This window comes from Acinonyx jubatus, chromosome B4, assembly GCF_027475565.1.
Source record: "Acinonyx jubatus isolate Ajub_Pintada_27869175 chromosome B4, VMU_Ajub_asm_v1.0, whole genome shotgun sequence".
NCBI classification, from domain to species: domain Eukaryota; kingdom Metazoa; phylum Chordata; class Mammalia; order Carnivora; family Felidae; genus Acinonyx; species Acinonyx jubatus.
Genome location: NC_069387.1, coordinates 118,814,780 through 118,834,198, shown reverse-complemented (window position 1 = coordinate 118,834,198; position 19,419 = coordinate 118,814,780).

Genomic DNA, 19,419 nt, shown 5'->3' with positions numbered 1-19,419 from the left:
TTTAATTTATTAAGAGAGTAAAACTTAAAGAAAAAAAAAAGATTACTATCCAGAGTTGGGCAAGTGCTGTGAAAGGTTATGTTCTTATCCCTCTATAATAGTGCTAGAAAACAAGAAAACTTGTTTCAAAAGCATTTGTGATATTTATCAAGAAGTATAAAAACATTTTTTTAAACATTGACCAGTAATCCTAATAAAATTAAGGCATTTTTGACAAGTAAAAATATTTTTGATTAGTTACACTAAAGGATTCCTCATTGGTTTGCAGCCACTAGCACGTACTTATTTATAAGTTGATGGGAAACTTTTTAGACATCTAGGAAAAAAATTCCTGCCGCCACCACTTGTGTTCCCCACAGCAAGACATCTTTATTCTCCATATGAATGCATTCTCAGAAGTATTGTAAACCTGAAGGGAAGTTAGAGTAACAAGTAAATCTCAGGGTGGCTTAGAGTTCTTTCTTCTAATGTGGCCAGTCTTCCATCTAGCAAATATTTATTGAGCCCAATCTGTATGCACACCACAGGAGGGCTACATAGATTAATATGATGCAGTTTCTGCCCCCAAGAAGTTTAGAGCCTAGTAGAAGAGTGTAGAAGTCATGTTTGGGAGCATCCAAGCAAAAATCCAAAGTAGAAACGAGGACATCACTATTAGAAGGTACCAAATGCTTTTTAACACATCTATTTTGAAATATCTACTGTATATGCTCAACATACCATATTTTCAAAGCAGGTTTCCATAAGGATATAGTGCTGGTCTCATATTACTACATTAGTAAATGAAAAAGCAAAAAAACAAAACAAAACAAAACAAAACACCTCAAGGGAAGTTCTTTGTAGATAAGCATCCTGAGGTGAATATCCTTCTCAGAGGCTCAGATGTAGTGAGCAAAAGATGAGCGATTGACCAAAAACTCTTGACAGTTCCAACAGAGAAGCAGGAGAGGTGGAAAGATCCAGAGAGATACCAAGCTCCTCCCTTCCTTCTGGGGTTTGCTATGTGGTGTCTATTCTGGCCTGAGCAGCAATACGCTTGGTGTTCTAACGTTTGAATCTATATGAACCAAGGTCTGCAAATACACATTCATGGTCTCACCAGCCCTGGTCCAAAGCACAGAGTCTTCTTTCTCTTATAAATTCTTCTCCATTCCCAATTGAGAAGTTTGCTAAACTTCTTTCTTCAGTAAAGAACCACATTCTGCCTTTATCTGTATATTTGTGTACATTTGTAGGTGTCCAGAGGTATCTAGTATATAGTAAGCACTAAACAACAACAACAACAACAACAACAACAACAACAACAAAAACAGTTGGGTAAGGTTAATTTGGGCAGGCTGCATGAAGGAAGCAAACCTTAAGACGATTTTTAAGTGAAGAAGTTCATGCACAAACTGGTTTTTCCCTAAAGCCTAATGCTTCACCTTAGTTTTCATTTCTGATGCTATTTCTTAGAACCACTGTATGTTGGTACATATTGATTTTATTTTTGCTCCTAGAGACTTAATGCAGTGAAGAGAGGTTAATTTGTTATCTGGTCCATTGATTTTTGTCCTAAGAGAATGGGTTTCATTTTCAGTATTTCCATCTATTAATTGCTACTCATATCACCAGTGGATTCTCCAAGCTGACTTCTGTTGACATCGAACGTATCTTCTGAGTCACACAATATTCCTGTGGTTATTTTAATGCCTGGTCACAATTGTTTTATTCTAATTTCCAAACTCTTTAGAGTGTTGTAGATACGTAGGAGGTCCCCAATAAACAGTAACCCTATTCTTGCTCTGAGCAAATTGGGAAGTAAAACTATGAGTAAAGATAGAAACCAAAATATTGGTGTTATTCATAATAGAAACTCAACATGAGGGTAATGTTTATGGTATTAACTGAGGGGGCCTGAGGACTGAATTAGATCAATTCAAGCACCAAAGTCCAGACAGAAATGAACCACAAAAAAAAACCCTGCGCTCTCACCCACCCCCTTGCTACCCCACAGCTCCTGGAGTGGCAATGAACAGAACTTTGCTGCGGAAGGCAGGCTTCCTCCCAAAAGGAATGAGGGGAGAATTCTTCCTAAATTTAGCAATCAGGTAAGGTGCTACCTCCCCAGGGTAGAGTGGGGAAAGGGAGACAGGCCCGGTGTTAGAATGACTGAGCGCCTTTTATTGGGAAAGAAACATCAGGAGATGAGGAGTCCCCGCTAATAAGACGCATATTGAAAAGCAATAACAGGAAATGAAAACCAAGATATTTGGCACTAGTGCTGATTCTGTCTGTTTTCCATCCATGAGGACCTGAGCAAACAGCATCTCCCTGAGCCTCAGCGTTTTCACCTGAGAAATGGAGATGACATCTACCCTTCTCATCCCTCAAAGTTTTTACAAGATAGCATAATGTAATGCAGCATAAAAGACTTTTAGCAGGAGGGTATCATATCAGCAGAGAAAAACACAAACTTCCAACTGAAACTCATAGGATCAAGAGTTTGATCTCTTACTGGATGGCTTCTTTCGCTCAGCTTTTAAGCAGCATGGAACTATTTTTAGACTTGTTTCTTAAAATGCTCCCAAGTTCCTTCACCTTCCTCCTGTGCATTTCTCATTGTAACTCTAAGATGACAAGGGAGTCCCCAGGGAACTCCTGGACATTTCTGACTCAGGCCCCCCCACTTCTCTGCCTGCAGTGTGTTAGGCCTCTGCTTTCCCACAGGCAGGGCACAGGTGAAAAGTTCTGTGCTGGTTCCCTAATGAAGCAAATGACAAACTCCTCGGAGGCCTGTTATACCTGCTCCTTCACAATAGCTTGACTCTTCTTCATTGATGGGCCGGAAATCGGAGGCAAATCTGTTTCTCTGCCAGCATCGCTGGCTCCAGAAGTGGCAACAGCAACTTCTCAGATGCTAAACCAGAAAAATCTGGGCTTCATTGCTGGCTCCTCCAGCATCTTCCATTCCCCATATAAAAATAATAGTTATCATGTATTGATACTTTCTATGAATTAGGTGATCTTTTAAATGTTTTATGTGTCTTGTCTCTTTTAATGTCCCATTTCCTTTTTTTTTTAATTTTTTTTTAACGTTTATTTACTTTTGAGACAGAGAGAGACAGAGCATGAACAGGGGAGGGGCAGAGAGAGAGGGAGACACAGAATCTGAAATGGGCTCCAGGCTCTGAGCTGTCAACACAGAGCCCGACGTGGGGCTCGAACTCACAAGCTGTGAGATCATGACCTGAGCCGAAGTCGGACGCTTAACCGACTGAGCCACCCAGGCGCCCCTTAATGTCCCATTTCACAGGTGAGGAAGTTAAGACCCAGTGGGGTAAAATAACTTATGCCAGTCCCACAGCTGGTAAGTGGTCTTACTGGCATTTGAACTTCCACATTCTATCAATTGCCAAGTCCTGTGTATGTGATCTGTTTTTCAGATCTGTTCCCATTTCTTTCCTCCTACCAACTTTGCCAAGTCGAGGTCTTTGTCATCTCTCCTCAGTTACAAGTTGCAGCTTGTAACTGAAATGCCCTTCCCTCTCTCCTTGGCCCCTGCCTACCTCTTCAAATGTATCTCCCCTAGTGCTGCTCACTCCACAGCCTCCACTCATCCTGAGTGTTTTCAGTTCCCAAAATATAATTTGTCATCTCAAGTTTGCATGGCTTGCCACTTTTTCCAGTATTTCTACTCGGCAAACACCTGCTCAATCTTCAGGACCCAGTTCAGTGTCTTCTCTTCAAAGTCTTCCCAGCCATCCCAAGCATGGTTGACCAGTCCCTTCTTTATGTTTTATAAGCATTTGTGTATTTAAGTGTTTCTTTGCCTGTTTATCTTCCCAAATCAACATGATTTCCATGATGATAGTGTCAATTGATAGTAATACAGGAAGCTCCAGTTTATTAGATGCTTATGATGTAGCAGATACTCCTCTAGCACTTTATAATCTTCATCTCTACTCTTTACAACTGCCTCGCATAGCATATACTATGATCCCCATTTGACAGATGCAAAACTAAGCCTTACTGGTCTTTATAGAACTACAATTAGTACATTTCTGGGCAGAGGCATTCAATAACTGTTGAATTCAAAACATAAGTTAATAACTTCATAATCCTCAATTATTTACCTCTGGAAAAATATTACACTTAAATATGCATAACCCCAACACAGACAGAACCTCAGGTTTATACAGAAATGTCCTATAGCTATAATCTATCTGTGAATTTATTTTCAATGTGTCCTAATTAGTTCTATCTAAACATATTTCATATATTTTTCAGCTTTATCTTTTTTACAGTCTTTGATTTTTTTAATGTTTATTTATATTTGAGAGAGAGAAAGAGAGAGAGACAGTGTATGAGTGGGGGAGGGACAAAGAGAGCTGGAGACAGAATCGGAAGCAGGCTCCAGGCTCTGAGCTGGCAGCACAGAGCCCAACACGGGGCTTGAACTCACAAGCCAAGGGATCATGACCTGAGCTGAAGTCCAATGCTCAACTGACCTCAGTGGATGCTCAGCCACCCAGGCACTCCTGATTTTAAAAAAAAAATCAAAGAAATTAGGAGCACCTGAGTGGCTCAGTCAGTTAAGCATCTGACTTTGGCTCAGGTCATGATCTCAGGTTCGTGAGTTCCAGCCTAGCATCAAACTCTCTGCTGTCAACGCAGGGCCAGCAGCGAATCCTCTGTCTCCCTCTTTCCCTGACCCTCCCGCAGGCATACGTGCACGCGTGCGCCTGTGCACTTGCTCTCTCTCTGCTCTCAAAAATAAACATTAAAAAAACTTTTTGAAAATCAAAGAAATTGATTTCCAGTCACAATAGTGAAGAGCACATGGAATCTTCCCTTTCCAGCCCAGATACATGAAAATGATAGCTTATATATTTTTACATTTAAACGTAGAGTTACAATGAAAAATAAAGTCTCTATGGAACAAGAAAAGGGTCATCTATAGTGGGCAAGACCTGAGGCTACAAGCTTAGCAACTGTTTAGGTGATCCAAACCCATGAAATATAGCCAACAAACCAAACAAGTAAGAAAATGTATACTCAAAAACAAAAAAAAAATAGAAATACAGCAATCCTCGAGGGACTTTTAATTATGTCTAAAATCTTGAAAGTGATAAAGGATGGGGGTTATAATCAAGAGCAAAGAATTATGAAAAACTACCAATAAAAAATTCTAAAAAATATAAAAAGTAGTCATAGACATAAGAAAGTAAAACAGTTGACTGGATTTAGTTTAAAAAAATCAGTGATTAAAAATGAATACATCATCCAAAATGCAGCACAGAGAGATGAAGTGACAGAAAATGTAAAAGTGAAATAAAGAGGTCTGAAAGAGAAACTGTAAAACTTTGACATAAGTCTGCAGAATAAAAAGATATTTCAAAGGCATGTAAAAATGTGTATCATGGCATATCAAGTAGGACAACCTGTAAAACATTTTTCCACTCTTAAATATCTTGTAAGAGCATAATTGCAGAATATCAAAAAAAAGGAAATTCTTAAAAGCCACTGGAGAAAAACTACAAAGAATGACAATCAGACTAATGCAAAATTTCTAATCAGCAGACATGTGCAAGAATAAATGCACCTATGTCTTGAAAGTGCCAAGAAAAACAGTACTGAATCCAGAATTCTATACCCAACTAAAACAACATTTAGCTTACTTGCATTTTGTATCATGGGAAAGCATTCTTTATTCTCAAAGGTAAGTGTAATAAAATTTTTTAAAAGAGAAATGAAATATTTTCAGGCAAAGACTGAACTAGTTTATTTTCCAAGGATCTTCCCTGACAAAATTACTAAAAACAAAAACAAAAATAAAAACAAACAAACAAATAAAAACCGGAGAAAAACAAAGCCACAAGGAAGATGAGGGATACAATTATTGACTATAAAATAGAAATAGTTATTGGCAGCAAAAATAAAAATAATAATTATCTTTTCTTATTTAGACACGAGATGAACCTAAACTTCTATATAATAACATGAAAAATAATGATGGGTGGGGCTAAGAGAGAAAATAAACATAGCAAATCCCTTGATTTCTTTGAGAGTTGTATATTTGTATGTGCGTTCAAATGTTTAATGTAACCATTAAAAGAATGGAACCCAAATGTTCACAGACTGGTAGAAAGCAGAAGGGGGAAAGAGAACAGAAGGCAGGAAAGGAGAAACAAGAAATAGAAGAGAAAGTATGAAATAGAAACTCAGAGTAAAATAGCAGAGATAGTCCAAATACATCAGCAATCCACAATAAATGTAGCTGGATTAAATTCACATAATAAAGAAACTCCTAGATTGACTGGAAGAAGCAAAATAAAATATTTGCATATGATACATTTGAGTGAAATCTTTTCATTTCCTCTGAGCTGAGTGTGTGTGTGTGTGTGTGTGTGTGTGCGTGCGCGCGCGCACGCACGCGTGTGCTGTGCATGTGTTCTGTGGGGGCGAGGGGGATGCTAATTCAGTCTATATTCCCTTTGTAAAAGATTTTGGTGGCACTTAAGTTTTGTGGGCCCAGTAGCACAATTTTAACTTTTGCGTATATCCTTTTACAAGGTGTAATTCAGTTAATTACACCTTTTCATTGAAAGTTCATCTGAAAAGTGCAGATTACTGAATGTGAAGCAGATCATAGTGAGTATTCAAAAAGGTATTATCTATGAGAATGATTAAGAGACACCTCCATGCATCAGCTAGTTTATTCACTGTATGAGAAATAGTTCAACATTACATGTTATTCTAAATACAACCATTAAAATCCCAAAGAGGGAAAAAATCACATATTACTGCTATTCATTGGATAATTTTAGCTAGAAGATCATTCTTTCCTGGAGCCTGTATAAATCAATTGTAACAAACTGCAATTATCACTCTTGCAACTGACTGCTTTGTGGCAGATTTAAATTCCATTTTGCAAGAGAGCCAAAAACTCTCCTTTGCCTCCTAAGCTCAAAAGCCAGAAAGCAGCTGAAAGATGGTCACTGCTTTGTTCTTGAATGGAGCTAATTACAGAGACGTCTGCAGCAAGATGGGTGCTCTGCAGTCAGTGTGTAAATAGGGACAATTAAAGCTCATTTCAAGCAGACATCGCTTCTAAAAAAAGAAACAGAATTTCAGATTTTAATTACTCTCATAGGAATTGTTACATTAAACAGAACCTGACCGTTTTTCTTCCTCACAATTTAGTTCAACTAACATGACAATTCTCTGTCATAAGAATGCTCTAATTTTAACATTTCTACAGATGGGTTGGTAAGAATGTGAAGTTTATTCCTCCCTCTTTTCCTCACTAGATTTATTTTAATCCTACATCACAGTCAGTTTAAAATAATTTGCATAGTATTGAAATATGTATTTTGTTCCTATACCATTTTAGAATTATTATTTTTTAATTTTTAAAATTCAGCTATTCAGGGGCACCTGGTTGGCTCAGTTAGTTAAGCATCTGACCCTTGCTTTTGACCCAGATCATGATCTTACAGTTCCTGGAATTGCTCCCTGCATCGGGCTCCCTCCTGACAGCACAGAGCCTGCTCTCTCTCCTTTTCTCTCTGACCACCCCCCCCCCACCAAAATAAATAAATAAACTTTAAAAAATTCAGCTACTCTACCATTTATTAAATCCTATGCATATTTTCCAAGCATTGCACTCAAAGCTTTGGAAACATTTTCTGGTTTAATCCTCCTATCTACCTTATGAATGTCATTCTCATTTTATAGTTGAGGAATTGAGGTGTGGTTACTTGAACAAGGTCACATAGCTGGTAAGTGGTTGAGCTGTGATTTAAATCCAGCTTCCAGGGCCCTTTCCTGACAGCAGAATTTAGAAAGCAGTACCAGTGTCTGCCCCCAGGGAACATGGCTAGGGAGGCATGAGACAGTCCCGGGTAGTTTAGGAACCACCATAGAAATTTTGGTGTCGTGTACAGAGTGTGTGTGTGTGTGTGTGTGTGTGTGTGTGTGTGTGTGTGTCTATCTGTTTGCGTGTCTGTCCTTCTGGAGTATGCAAGGTTATGGGTCCAGGGCTGGAAGGGGGTAGAAGTGACAGATGAGGCAGCCTGTGCTCTTGGCAGTTCTTAGGTTATGGTTCCAAGATCTGTTAGGCTTATTGAGAGAGGACTGCTTTGAGATGCTCATTCTTTTTTCTCATTTACTTTTATTCTATGCCCGTGTTCTAAATATGACCTTGCAGTATTATCTCACTGATTTTGTCCTCTCTATTCTAAGAGTATTTGTTATTCACATTACACAAGTTAGTGAATTTTTTTTAGTGGTCCATATATATTGTTTTAGACTCTTTTATTTTTTTTCCCAGAGTGACACAACTCTGCTCAGATGGAATCACCTGTCTTCCTTGAATGATTCATTTGGTGGAAACAACAAAACCATGTGCCAGAATCTTTTCTAACCCACAAAATCTCTCTATGAAAAGGAAAAATTGTATCATCTTACTATTGTTCATTGAAAATGAATCAGTGTTTCTTTTTCCTTTTTTATAGCCAGATCCTGTTTAGTCATACCTCAAATTCTGTATAGCATATAGGTTTGAGATTTTAAAATAAAATGGGATATAAGGAGGGGTGGACAGGTGCTAAAGAAAAAATAGAGGCAGGGGAGTTATATTTGTAATTTAATTGTCCCAGTCTCTCTCTGTCTCTATCTCTGTCTCTCTTTTTCTGGAAGGACAGTATTGCAGGTCAAGTTACCCAGGGAAATGCACTCTGAGGTGGAGATTTGCATGCATCATGTTTACTGGGGAGTACTTTCAGGTCAATACCTGTAAGGGAAGGGAAGGAAGCATGATTGGGCAGAAGTAGTAGCTGGGCTGTGATGATATCACGACTGACATCTCAGCTGATCCCACAGGGAGCTCTGGAGCTGGATGGCCCTTCAGAAAGATCCCAAATTAGGGAAAGAAGGATGAGCCTCTACACCCATGTGTCAATCAGTCATCGACTGCAGGCTGTCCCCATAGATGAAGTGGGTCTATTCAAAGGAAGGCAATTAAGAATTGGTGAACTTCAAAACCCAACTAGGAGTAAGATGGTGAACCTGCCAGCACTCTAGGCAGCTGGAGGAGTGAGTGCCTCAGTCCCGAAACACAGGGGTGAACCTGGGTGGCACACCACAGCATCCACAATAGGAGATTTTTTGGTTTTCATAATTATGAAATACTTCAGATATACAAATAGAGAATAATAATAATAAACACCCACAAATCCATAGGCCAGTTTAAAGAAATCGAACCTTACAAATTGAGCTGAATTATATCCAGTGTAACTTTACCCAATCCCATTTCCTCGCCTCCATCAAGAGGTAATCACCATTCTAAGCTTGACATTTCTCTTTTTCAAGTAAGTGACCAATTGTCTTGGTTTGCCTGGAACTGGGGGGGGGGGGGGGGAGGGGTTCCCAAACTATAAAGCTTTCAGTAATAAAACAGTGAAAGTTCCAGGCAAACCAGGGCAGTGGGTCACCCTATCAGACTTTATGCTTTTTTACATATATATCAATTCACAAATAACATATTGCATTAGATACCATGTTTAAAGTTGATGTAAATGAGATCATGCAACATTATCATTCTACACCTTGCTTTTCTTAAAAGCGAGATGTAATATTTGTAAGATTGAGTCATGTGGATAATTAGAACTCAAGTTCATTCATTTTCACAGTTCCAGAAGATTTCACTGTTTGGATGCACCACAATTTATTTACTCATTCTGCTGCTGATAGGACATTTTGGTTGTTTCCAGCTGTTCATTTCAAACAATAATGTTGCAATTGGCATGCATTACTGTATGTGTGTTCCATGCAGATATCTGAGAGTTTTTCTACGTAGATGTAGAACTGCCAGAATGTCTTGCATACACATCCTCACCTTTACTAGATAACCAGAAAATTGCTCTCCGAAGTGATTGCACTGATCTTCCTCCCCACTACCATATTTGAGGGTGGCTGTTGCCACACATCTTCACTAAAGTTTGCTATTATCAGATTTTGAAAACGTTGACATCTAAGGGATATAAAATTCTTATTTTCTTTTTAACAAAAAAATCTGGATTGCTCCCTACGTTTTTATGTATGTTAAAATGTAAGTATTCATCAGATTTCGATTCTCTAGGATAATGATTTCATTCTCAGTGTGAACTCCTTGGAGGTGTACTCCAGTTCTAATCATTTTTTGAATACCCCAAAACTATCACAATGCTTGTCACATGGCAATCATTCGGTGCATGCTTGTTGACTTAACGAATGACCAAATTCACCAAGTGTTCTATTTCTTGATAATGTTATATTTCTTAAATATCTATAGGGAACCTAATAGTCATTAATTCAACAAATGTTTATCTACCAGTTTCCAACTATGGGAATATAGCAGTGAACAATAAAGGACAAAACTCCCCGTCCCTGTGAAACCCGTATTCTGATGAGTGTTATGTATTTAACTCCAAGCTGTAGTAGATAAAGGAAGATCCAGCAGATCTGGTAGGCACAATGTGCTCAGAGTGCATGAAGGTGATGAAGCTTAAGCTAGCCTCGGAGGATGGTGCACTTAACATAAATCAAGGGAAACTGCAAGGGCACTGAGGTGGAAGGGAGTGGGATTTTGTCTAATATGGAAAGAAAACTGGCAGGTGAGTGGAGGGATTCAAAGTTGGGACCATAGAGTAGATCCAACAAAGGGCCATGGAAGGAAATTTTAAAATTCATATTTGAGGAGTAAAAAACACTGACTAAAAGTTTTGGAACCAGGAAGCAACATGGCAAAAGATCTGCTCGAGGAAGATAGGTCTTGTTGTCGCCTGCAACAACAGAATATGTTTACTGTGAGAAGTCTGGAGACTGAGGATTGAATGGGGTCTGCTACAAAAAGTCAGAAACCTGGGAGCCTTCTAGACTCTCCCTACCATCCTCCTCCCCCAAAACACACACACCTGTAATCCAGGGAGCAGCCAAGTTTCTTTAATCCTGTCTCTTTAGCAGCTTCTGGAGTCACAATGCTGGAGGATGGTTTCCCTGAAAGGCAAACCCCATCATGTCAGTGCTCTGTTTCACATCCATCAACTGCCTCCATACACCTCACTATAAAATCCAGGCTCTAAAACATCGTCCACAAAGCCCAACATGACCTAGCTTTGTGCACCTGTTCCCATGCCCTCAGAGCTCTTGTGTTACAAACTCTTAATGATGATTCACATTTCCATAACACAGCATCCTGCCACTCCTTCTACTCAAAACATGTTTCCCCAAATATTTGGAAACTCTTGCTCTTCCTTTGAGTTCCAGCTACTGTATTAGTTACTTAGAGGAGCCTTCTCAGGACACTCATTCTCCATGAAAACCTTCATACACCATCACATTGTGTTTGCAGTTATAAATTTGTCTTCTTTGCTAAAGAGTGAAATTGTGACAGCACAATCTGTGCCAAAACATGGACACAGATTACTTTCATTATATGCAACCTCCATGAGGAGTCAACCCATATCTATTTTGTTCACCATTATCCAAAGATGAATACATATAGACAATTAATCACTTTGTTGAATTCATGGAAGATAGAAAGTACTTAATAAACATTGAATGAATGAGTTGTGTTATGTCATGGGAGGGGAGTTGGACTAAATGTTCCAAACACCTATGGACTCATACTTTTTTACTTACTGCCTGTTGATTAAACATTGTAAAGCTAAGGGCATCTGGGTGGCTCAGTCAGTTGAGCATCCGACTTCAGCTCAGGTCATGATCTCACAATTCGCGAGTTTAGGGCCCACATTGGGCTTGCTGCTGTCAGCACAGAACCCACTTTGGATCCTCTGTCCTCCTGTCTCTGCCCCTCCCCCACTTGCACTCTCTTTCTTTCAAAAAATAAACGTTAAAAGAAGGAAAAAATTATAAAGCTAGCCATGTTTATAGGCTAGAAACCTAGTTTATACAATAGGATGTCCCTTCTGTGACATGTCTCATGTTGTATGACTCACAACCAGGCATTTATTTGTGCATTTGTGTTGTTGATGTTGGTGATGATCAACTTATCTTCAGTTTGTGCCTAAAGAAATGGAAGTGTCAAGGGACTTTTTAATGTTTTTATTTATTTTTGAGACAGAGAGAGACAGAGCATGAGCCGGGGAGGGGCAGAGAGAGGGAGACACAGAATCCAAAGCAGGTTCCAGGCTCTGAGCGGTCAGCGCAGAGCCCACCACGGGGCTCGAACTCCTGGACTGTGAGATCATGACCTGAGCTGAAGTCGGTTGCTTAACTGACTGAGCCACCCAGGTGCCCCTGTCAAGGGGCTTAATAACTAACTCAATCTCATCCCACCAAAATGCAAAATCTCCCTCTTGCCTTTTTAGTCCACATTTTTTTTTATTCATAGTCCATCCATATCAGTAGCAAATAATCTCAAGCCATTTAACTTCAAATAAAGGCAGCCAGAGCCTATGACCATGAGACTTAAATCCACGAGTACAAAGTGTACCACCATGTCTATGTACTTTGTGGACACCACAGATCTCTTTTCAGACCAAACATCATTACATGGAGTGTGTTCCTACATCTTCAGAAATATTAGAATAGCCTAAAAAACGACTTTGGTTGGCTTCCTTGAAAACCCCAGCACAAGGCCCAGCTCATAGCAGATCCTCACTTGAATGAATGAATGAATGAATGAAGCAATGCTCATTCCTAATTCCTGTTATAAGTAACAAAGATGGCAATCATACAAAATTAAGAAAAAAGCAACTCTACTGTATTTTGAATCTTTATTCTTGGGGATTGTCTCACTTTGTATCTTGATTTTGTTTGAAAAGAGTCCAAAAGAGTCCAAGCATGTCCTTCTTGTTTCTGACATTTTTATTGCTATAAACAAATTACATTAACTCTTTCTTTTCGTTTAGTAACTTCCCTTTTTCTTCCCAAATGAAGGCCAAATTCTTGAGCCAGGTCTTAAGGATTTATAGTGGGGACCCTATTCTCCACTGCTCTTCTGAAAGCACCTTACATTGCAGCCCAAGAGAACTCTCTGCTATTTCCATACATGCTCCAGAATTTCCACCTGTGCCTTTGCTCACACAGATGCTCCAGCTCGAATGCCCCTTCATGCTGGCTGTGTCATAGGTAGCAGGATTCACAACTTCAGCTACAGTTCAAGACAGGCTCCACCATTTACCATTGTATGGCTTTGAGTTACTTGTGCTGATGGTCTGCCTGTGTGTTCTCAGACACACCCCTCTCTCTTCCCCTGCTCCCCTCTGAGCCCTACAGGCTGTGTTTCCCAGACCCCAGGGTCAGCCAAAGGAAGGCACCAGTGGGCCACCAGAGGACAGGAAAAGGGAAAATCTGGAGTGTTTCTTCTCTCTAGCTTCCTTGGGCAGCTTCTCTGGCAGTAACTGCATTGCCTCCTTGGCTCCAGCTACTGCCAGACAGGCCTGCTGTGATTTTAGCTTCCTGGATGGAAAGAGAGGGAAGGAATCCCAAGGATCTCACTTGAGCCCTGCATTCAGCTGTGACTGAGCAGTAGGATGTACCCTCTGCAATTCTCATTTATGTGAGCCAATACATTCCCTTTTAACACTTAAGCCATTTTGGCTTGGGTTTTTCCACTGTAAGCAGCAAATAGTCTTTTTTAATTTAATCCCTCAAGTAAGAAGTAACTTCTCACTTATCAAGTACTTAAGAGGAAAAACTATTCTTAAATCACTGTGACACAGGATAGAAAATACTACTTGGTGTAGGAAAGATGTGGGAGTTCAGAAGAGGGAGAGCGACCTCCATCCTGACTGTGGAGGGTAGAGCCAAGGCATCAGGTTGAAATGGAAAGCCAAGGCAGGTTTTTTAAGAGTGGTATGTCACGATTTAAGCTGAGCTGTAGGCGGATTACTATTGGCGCAGTGTGGACCTGCAGAGCCACTGCGCTGCACAACTCCAGTGTGTACCATTCTCCTAGAATGGGACGTGCTAGAGTTGTATCACATGTGGCCTTGAGCCACGGAGAGAAGCTGAAGGTATGGTCAAAGAGCTTCTGTCTTCCATGAGAGAGGTGCCAGGAACTTGGGCAGTAGTAGAAGGCAGGGGATGGATTTAAGACACATTCTAAAATAATTTGAAAATTTCGATGTGGGGAAAGGAAGGGGTATCAACAGAAATAGGGTAGCTGAGAGGAAGAGTAGATTTGGTAGAGATAGAAAGTTCCTTTTTAGACAAGAGATTTTTAAGGTTGTAATGGGAGGAGGCTGATGGCTGCTGACAATAGACCTGGGGCTCAGGGAAATAGGGTCGAACATACAGATCTGGAAATCATTTGCATGGAGATGGTACTGGAAAGCACAGTTTGGAAGAAATTGCCAAGAGAGAAAGTATGTGTTAGAAGAGGGCCAAGGAATGTTTCTTAGGGACTGGCAACATGGAAAGGGCAGCGAAGGAGCATGAGTCAGAAAACTGGACTAGGGAGTGAGGGATCAGGGAATCATGAGAAAACTCAGAACCATGTCAGGAGGACCAAGGAGGAGTTTCAGAAACGAGGGGCTGGCCATTCCCACACTCCCTCTGTAGTAATTGCTGAAGTCTTTGTCAAGATGAAGCTTCCAGCAGCCTGGGTCCCTGAGCAACCATGAGCAGCAGAGCTCCAGATGACCCAGATGGACATGTAGCATGAGTGCGAAGTAACTTTTGTTGCTAAAAGCCAAGAAGAGTGTTTGTTTGTTTGTTTGTTTGTTTCTGCAGCAAAGCCCAGCCCATTCTGACCAAAACATGGTGGCCACTGGGGATGAGAGAATGGGGAGAAAAGCATAATCAGAGACCTTAGCATATTTGTAGGATTAGGAGAAAAACTGGTAAAAGAAAGTGAAGATGTAAGAGAGGGTATAGTTGGATGGTCTTGGCTCTAGGGGAGGGTCAAGGGCTGTGTTACTTCTGTGCACACCAGCATACCACAGACCAGCCATGCTGGATATGTGGCCAACACACCAGGTCTTCCCAGGATGCCTATGGGTCCCTTGGAGCTATAGGCCAGCCAGAAAGATGCTGCAAAGGCCCTGAATGTGTCATTCTGTGATTCACAGCAATGCATTTTACAGAACAAGTTTCCTTTGTTGTCTGCTAGGGCAAGGCACTGAGATGTCCAATCACAGGAAGAATCTCCTCGAAACTGTGCTCCTTGAACATGACTGAAGTGGTTGGTGGGAGGCCAGCCTTCTCACGTGCAGCTACTTTGAGAGCTCGTCTCTGTTCTGTGGCACACTTAAGACTGAGGTGGAGCTTAGTGGAGGCAATAGGAAGGAATCAATTCCTAGTACCACAGAAAATACTCTACAGAGTAATAGAAACTCCCTTGTGTGAGAGATGTGTGTTTCTTGATTTTAAGTAATGGCTTACCCAGAAAAAGCTCAGGTTCCTTTCTGTTTCCAACCCTGTGTTTAGGACTTGACTCTTACTGCTCTATTATCTGAGTAACAGCTGACGGTAAATGTCCCTTGTTCTTGAGGCTCAGATACAAATACCAGTGCTCTGGGGCACCTGGATGGCTCAGTCGGTTAAACATCTGACTTCAGGTCGGGTCATGATCTCACAGCTTGTGGGTTCGAGCCCCACGTCGGGCTCTGTGCTAACAGCTCGGAGCCTGGAGCCTGCTTCGGATTCTGTGTCTCCCTCTCTCTCTGTTCCTCCCCCACTTGCACTCTCTCTCTCTCTCTCTCTCAAAAATAAAGATTAAAAAAAATACAAATACCAATTTTCCATTTTCTTTTATAGGCTCCTGATCTGAAGCAATATGAGAAGACAAGCTGTTCTTATCAAGGTATTTTATCCCATGGGTAAAATAAATCACAAGGAAAAAATTGAGCGGGCTATGGTCAGAAAGAACATCATATTTAAAAAAAAAAAAAAAACAAACCACTTGAACAAAGATTGTCATCTCCTGGAGAGCAGTGAGTGGTCTTGTCACTGTGTCCCTAGCATACAGGTTAGTACCTGGCACAGAGTAGACACTCAGAAAAATTGTCTGCCAGAGGAGTAAATGAATGAACTGGTGTTTTACTGAATTGTGGTTGTATAGATTGCTTTAGAACCAATACGATTACAAGTAATACAAGGAATCTGCTGGGTTGGATCCAATGCATTTAGGACCCATTGAAGGGGCCATTGAACTGGGATAATTCATAGACCCAATGGACACCCAGCTAACATTTTGACTTCACTCTGCTGCTCAGTGGTTGGCTTTAATTCTGCAGCTAATAGGCTCTACCAATAAACTCTCTGACCTGAGTTTTCTCATCTGTTCAATGTGAGAAGTGAATTAGTTCGCAGCAAGATCTTTATTAATCTATGTGACACTCTGGAATATTCTCTCATATCCCTGAAAATACATGTTTTTAAAGAAAAACCTAGATAGTAAGTTGGGAAGTTTCTAACACTTTTCTTCTGTGAAACTGCAGCTCTGTTATTAATGTAAGTAAGAAATCCATAACTTCAAGGCCTCTCTTACTACTGCCCTCTTCCCCTCTCCTCTCCACAAATAAGCAGGTCATGTCTGCAGACTTCTTCACACCCTACTCTGATGTATTCTCTGGAAAAAATCTACTTCACAGTAGGTAGGTCAACAACATTAAGCTAGAGGTTCCCTTACACATACTGATGCTTATTGCCTCCAGTTAAGGGGGATTTCCTTCCCTCCCTCTTTCCTTCCATAAACATTTAGGCATTAAATACAGGCACCGAATGCAGGAGATGCAACTATGAACAAGTGGGACATGGAGTTCTCATCCTAGGTTTGGTCAGGGATTTAGATAAATGGGAAATTCGTGTTTGGTGCAATGTATTGACAGGAAAGATAGAAGCTGGGAAGAAAGTACACTGGAGGAATCCAACCCAGGCTTGGAGGGTCTGAGTTTCTGGGTGAGTGATGTTTACACTGTGACATGAAGGTTAACTGTGAGCCATGTGAAGGATGGGGGTGAGGGAAGGAATGGGTAGTCAAAAGAATAGTGGCTCCAATCTCTTGCTGAACTATCCTCTGGAGACACGGAACTATGCTCCCTTCTTAACTTGCCCTCTGAGCTTCTCTGATTTCAAAGGCTGTAATTTTCAACAGTGTGGACTTTTTTTTTTTTAACTTCAAAGGAGACCTGAGATTTCATGAACTTCAAAAATGTTCTTGCTGATGCTTGAAGCAAATGGAAACTACTGCAAATTGCTGTTTAAGGGCACTTACCTTCCAAGGATGTGGAGAAATAGGAACACTGGTGCCCTGTTGGTGGGAATGCAAACTGGTGAAGCCACTGTGGAAAACAGTATGGAGGTTCCTCAAAAAGTTAAAAATAGAACTACCCTATGATCCAGTAATCACACTAGTGGGTATTTGCCCAAAGAATATGAAAGAAAACATGCATTCAAAGGGACACGTGCACTCCTATGTTTACTGCAGCATTATTTACAATATCCAAATTATGAAGTAGCCCAAGTGTCTATCGATAGATGAATGGATAAATAAGATGTGGTGTATATATACAATGGAGTATTATTCAGCCATAAAAAAGAATGAAATCTTGCCATTTGCAATAACATGGATGGACCTAGAAGGTATTATGCTAAGTGAAATAAGCCAGTCAGAGAAAGACAAATACCATATTATTTCCCTCATATGTGGAATTTAAGGAACAAGAGAAACAAGCAAAGGAGAAAGAGAGAGACAAACCAAGAAGCAGACTCTTAACTATGGAGAACAAACTGATGGTTACTAGAGGGGAGGTGCGTAGGGGGATGGGTGTAATATGTGAAGGGGATTAAGAGCACATTCATCATGCTGAACACTAAGTAATGTGTAGAATTGGTGAATCGCTATATTGTACATTTGAAATGAAGATAAAATTGTATGTTAATTACACTGAAATAAAAATAAAAATAAATAAATAAGGCACTTGCCTTCATCTTACCTCAGTGCTTGGGATTAAAATTTAAAATGTCACATTCCACTCCTCTTTTCAATAAACACCACAGGTTGGCCTGTTCTTTCACAGCTATTTATTGCATTCCAGAGCACCCAGTACAGTGCAATGAATCACTGAAGAGATCTACATACACAACTTTGTATCACATTTTCAGGGCTGTGTAAGAGAGATCTATTTATTCCTTTTGGAAGAAGCATATGAACCCTGCTCATTCAGAGGACAATCACTTATTCTTAAATGTTGGGTTTTCTTTTGTTTTCTTAATGAAGTTTCTAACGCCATCTACAATGTAGTATCTTCTACCAATATCTACTTGCATTGCACTGTCAGGAAACTGATTTTAATTGCTAATTTTAGTATTTTGTGCTAGATTTAACTTATTTTTCTTTTATTCATTCATTCAGCAACATTACAGAGCACCTCAACTTCATCACATTGTCCTACATCCAGTGCTTTGAACATAGTTAAGAACTTTATAAATATTAAACTAAAAACATACTAATCTTTAAACCTATTCAAGCTTAGAATACTTGAAGTGTAATTCAAAAAGCATTAAACCAAGACTTTTCTCAGAAGAAATAAAAAAGCAGGATGTGGATCTTTAAAAAGATGCCATTTAAGTCCTACTTTCTTCATCACATTAACATAAAGAACAAATCAAATTTGGGGAAAAGTGTAAATAGGCAAAAATAAATTTATCCTTCAAATAATATTCAGTTAATCAATCCTAGTAGGTATTTTTATATTTACTGTCAATTTTCTTGAGGCTTAGCATCCTCCACTACAAAAAGAGGATTCATTAATTAATTTATTAACAAATATGTACTGAATGCCTATTATATGCCAGGTGCTGGTTTAGGCTTTGGGAATATAGTGGTAAACAAAACGTGCAATTCCTGTGCTTATGGTGCTAATATTCTCATGCAGATAATAATACTAATCTCATAGGATTATTCAAAAGATTGGCTATTAATGTAATTAACTGTTTTGTGACTTGCAAAGTGCTTTGTAAATCCAAGACTCTTGAATGTGATAACTGCCTTATTCCTTCGTTCTAGCTCCACAACTCAATAGGTGTTTGAGTGGATACAAGTGTAGCAATACTATCACATTTGACCACTAGAGGTCCTCCACAGACATTTCCAACATTAATCCATTCTATTTATTATATTCACTCATTCCAGTATGATAATTTACCAAAAGTCATTTAAGAAAGTTGGTCATATTAAACAAAATTTATTATATGAAACACGAAGAGACTATCCACAAGAGGTTAATGATATTAACTCAGGTATCACACCATGCAGTAAGAACTGTGCTGTCCCTGGCTGAATGCTGCAAATTAAGAAAAACTATATATTGTTTTATCACAGCAGTCTTGCAAAAAACAAGCCACTTCATCACCATATATACTTCTTCTAAGACAAAGCAATGTCAACCTCATTTTTAATGACTATATGGTATTCTATTTTATGGC